Genomic DNA, 4,975 nt, shown 5'->3' with positions numbered 1-4,975 from the left:
TATAAACAGGGTCTAATTTTTTATTTTTCTTAAAATGCGGAACGTAGTGAAATTAAAACATATATTCATATCAGTATATAAAATACAAGTCCTGTATTACAACACATTTATTCAAACTAGGGTTTGACAACTATTATCAAGTGTTCAACCCTATCTCTAGTCCAAGTCCGGTGCCACCACTCTAATCACGATCTCTCTCTTCATCTCCTGGACCCTGATCATGTCCCACCTGTTGTCAAGTACACATACAGACAAGACAACAGCCGGATAAACCAGTGAGAATATACTCCCAGTATAAATCAACGAAACATGCAATCATATAAACACTATAAAGCATGTAATCAGGTAACAAATATATGTAACAAAGTCTGAAACATAATCAATATCAAACTGTCGACAATACTCGTAGCTACATCATTCAGACTAGACTCAGTCCTAGTCTAGGGATCCCGATTCCAGAAGTTGGCATGCATATATCGACTAACAGTAATAGAAAAGACTCCAGTTCTATCCACGCCGATATGGTATCGATCAACAGTAATAGAAAAGACTCCAGTTCTATTCACATCGATACGGTATCGATTACCAGTAATAGAGGAAGCTATTATTCTATCCACATCAATATAGTACCGATTAACAGTAATAGAAGCAACTCTAATTCTATCCACATCGATATGACATCGATTAACAGTAATAGAAGAGCTACTAATCTATCCACATCGATACAATACTGATTAACAGTAATAGAAAAAGCCACCATCCTATCCACATCGATAGCCAAACATCCAGTGACAGACTTTGGCACATCCGCCAATACACCATCTTATGACATCGTGCAATGTGCCCGTGGTGATCCCACCACTAACGGCACTTCTGTCATAAGATGACTCCTCTAATACCTGCTGTCTAAAATCAAGAGAACAAGTATATCAATCAACTCAATGCAAATATCAATGCAATAAAGTAAAGTATGTGATTTAGGGAAACCTAAGTCTAAACTGACTCAAGTCGATCTCCCAATACCACATTGACTTATACCTTTCTTTCGTCGGTTTCTGGCTCAGTCAAAGTCCTGAACTCACAATCTGTCTGGTACTGACAATATCAATAATCTCATATCAATATACTAGTCAATTCCATAACAATCTGATCAATCTCAAAATCAACGGCATAACGGTACCATTTCAGTATCCCCGTCAATACCAAATTAACAGACATTAATTACAAATCATAACCCATATCCGATACCATTTGTAATCAATCTATAATCCAAATCTGTTCAATTCTCAATCAATATAATCAGAAAATCATAGCAATTCCAGAATCAATCCGTTTTCTGATCTGACTTCGATTCTACGATGTCTAACATGTCCAGAACACCATATATGAATTATATCAAATTCCTACAATATCATAATTTCCAATGATACCAGAATTCAATAAAACTTACGTCCAGTTGTAGCTCGTTTCGAGAGGATCACAGAACTATACTCGGGCCGAAAATCAGACGGCCGGATCTTGCACAATAATTTTTCTAAGATATAAAAGAAAACTTGGAGCTAATAACCATGGAGGTTCGGTTTTCTTGGCTGAAATTCTGAATTTGGGATGAGGAATACACGTTCAAAGCATGGAAAGACAAGTGTCCCACCAAAGTTTCCATATTTGCACTTTAGTCCCTCAACTTTCCACTATTTGCAATTTGGTCCCTCCATAATTACGAAAGTGCCATCAAATTTAATTCAAGTATTTTTCCACTTAATTACCAAATTGCCATCAAATTTAATTCAAGTATTTTTCCACTTATTTACAAAATGCCATCAATAATATTTTCTTTTCGGGGTCTCATAAAATTGATAACATCTCGGGCCTTACAATTCTCCCCCTCTAAGACATGATTTCGTCCTCGAAATCACAGGTAATCAATCATATCCATAAGGAGTGTATATACAAAACTGTATAAGAAATTTATATCAGTGAAACAATGCTGGGAATTCCTGTCTCATGTCAGATTCAGTCTCCCAAGTGGCTTCTTCAACACCATGACGAGTCCATTGAACTTTCACAAGTGGAATCGTCTTTGTTCTGAGCTGTTTCTCTTTACGATCGATAATCCGGATCGGTTTCTCGACATAACTCAATGTCTCATCCAGCTCAGTCTCGTCTGGCTGAATAACGTGAGAATCATCAGGGAGATACTTCCGCAGCATCGATACATGAAAGACATCATGTATCTCAGACAATGAAGGCGGCAATGCTAATCGATAGGCACGATCTCCTATCTTTTCAAGAATTTCATAGGGTCCGACATATCGTGGAGACAACTTTCCTTTCTTGCTAAATCTGACAACTCCTCTGAAAGGTGAAATCTTCAGGAATACTTGGTCTCCTACCTCAAATACCAACGGTCGTCGTCTGAGATTGGCATATTTGGCTTGTCGATCCTGGGCTGCCTTCATTTTCTTCTGAATCAATTTCACTTTTTCAGTCATATCTCTGATCATATCAGGTCCAGTCTCAGGAACTTCAGAGATATCATCCCAATACAATGGGGATCTGCATTTCTTTCCGTACAATGCTTTGAAAGGATCCATCTCAATACTCGTTTGATAGCTGTTATTGTACGAAAACTCGCAAAGTGGCAATGCATCTTGCCAATTAGTGCTGAAATCAAGCACTACAGCTCTCAACATATCTTCCAATGTCTGAATCTTCCGTTCTGACTGTCCGTCAGTCTGTGGATGATATGCAGTACTTAGATGTAGCTTTGTACCTAGAGCTTGCTGCAAACTCTGCCAGAAGTGCGAAGTAAACCGAGGATCACGGTCTGAAACAATCGACTTTGGCACTCCGTGCAGTCTCACCACTTCCTTGACGTAAATATCCGCCATCTGGATATCTATACGTCATTTTGAATGGAATAAAACATGCTGATTTGGTCAACAGATCAATCACGACCCAAATCGCATCACAACCTCGGGAGGATCTCGGTAACTGCGTCACAAAATCCATGGAAATGTGATCCCATTTCCATTCAGGAATGGACAAACTCTGTAATAATCCTCCTGGTTTCTTTCTTTCAGCTTTCACCTGTTGGCAATTTAGACACTTGGCTACAAAGTTAGTCACATCAGATTTCATTTGTTTCCACCAATACTGTGTCTTTAAGTCATTGTACATTTTCCTGCCACCAGGATGAATGCTAAAACGACTGTTGTGCGCTTCTGTCAGTATTCGCTGTCTCAAATCCGAAACATTCGGCACAACAAGACGATTATTCACATACAAAATACCATTTTGAACCTGGTATTCCGATCGATGTCCAGCTCTGACCATAGCAATCGACTTCTGTATATTCTGATCATCTTTCTGAGCTGCTTTAATTCTCAAAATCAGCTCTGGTTCAGCTTGAATAGTATATAATCTTATTGGTCTCCGATCTGTCTCAAATACTAATCCCGACCAACAGCAGTCTTCAATCAAATTCGAAACACCAATAGTTGACAAGGATAGTGCACATACCTTTCGACTCAGCGCATCTGCTGCTGCGTTGGATTTCCCCGGATAATATTTGATTTCACAATCAAAGTCATTCAGTAAATCCAGCCATCTCCGCTGTCTCATATTCAGCTCTGATTGCGAAAACAGATATTTTAAGCTTTTATGATCAGAATAAATTTCGAATTTCTCACCGTACAAATAATGTCGCCATATCTTCAGTGCAAAGACTATGGCTGCCAATTCAAGATCATGAATTGGGTAACGAGTTTCATGGGGTTTCAGCTGTCTCGAGGCATAAGCAATCACATGCCCCCGCTGCATCAATATACAACCCAATCCTCGGTGAGATGCATCACAATAAACGACAAATCCACCAGTGCCTGAAGGAACCGTCAACACAGGCGCACTGGTCAGTCTCTTTTTCAACTCAAGAAAACTGGATTCACAGTCTTCTGTCCACACAAATGGAGCATTCTTCTGAGTCAACTGTGTAATCGGTTTGGCAATGCTCGAGAAATCTTTAATAAATCGGCGATAATATCCTGCCAAACCCATAAAGCTGTGTATCTCTGGTACAGATGTCGGTCTCGGCCAAGAAATCACTGCCTCAACCTTACTGGGATCAACGGATATACCATCTCCGGATATAATATGTCCCAAAAACACTACCTGTTTCAACCAAAACTCGCATTTCGACAGTTTTGCATACAACTTTTCAGCCCTCAGAATTCTCAACACAGTCCTCAGATGATTAGCACGCTCAATCATATTCTTTGAATATATCAGTATATCATCAATGAATATGATAACAAAATCATCCAAATATTTCTGAAAGATGCGGTTCATCAATACCATAAATACCGCCGGTGCATTCGTCAAACCAAAAGGCATGACAATAAACTCATAGTGTCCATACCTGGTTCTGAATGATGTCTTTGAGATATCAGAATCCCTGACTCTCAATTGATGGTATCCCGATCTCAAGTCGATCTTGGAATACACAGATGAACCCTGCAACTGATCAAACAGATCATCAATACGAGGCAATAGATATTTATTCTTTACCGTTGCCTTATTCAATTGCCGGTAGTCGATACAAAGTCTCATCGACCCGTCCTTCTTCCTTACGAACAGTACTGGAGCACCCCAAGGAGATACACTCGGTCTAATATATCCCTTGGCCAGTAAATCCTCCAACTGTTCTTTCAACTCTCTCAACTCTATCGGTGCCATTCGGTAAGGAGCCCTCGAAATCGGAACTTTGCCTGGCATCAATTCAATGCTGAAGTCTATCTCTCGCATCGGAGGTAATCCAGGAATCTCGTCTGGAAAGACATCAGCAAATTCACACACCACTGGCAAATCCGCCAATGATGGGCCCGATTTCAGTAAATCAACTGAATATACCAAGAATCCATCCGCTCCTTTCTGCAACAATCGAGTCATATTCATTGCAGATATCAAATGAATTCTA

This window comes from Primulina eburnea, chromosome 11 (assembly GCF_022965805.1).
Source record: "Primulina eburnea isolate SZY01 chromosome 11, ASM2296580v1, whole genome shotgun sequence".
NCBI classification, from domain to species: Eukaryota; Viridiplantae; Streptophyta; class Magnoliopsida; order Lamiales; family Gesneriaceae; genus Primulina; species Primulina eburnea.
Note: the sequence above shows the minus strand (reverse complement) of the source record.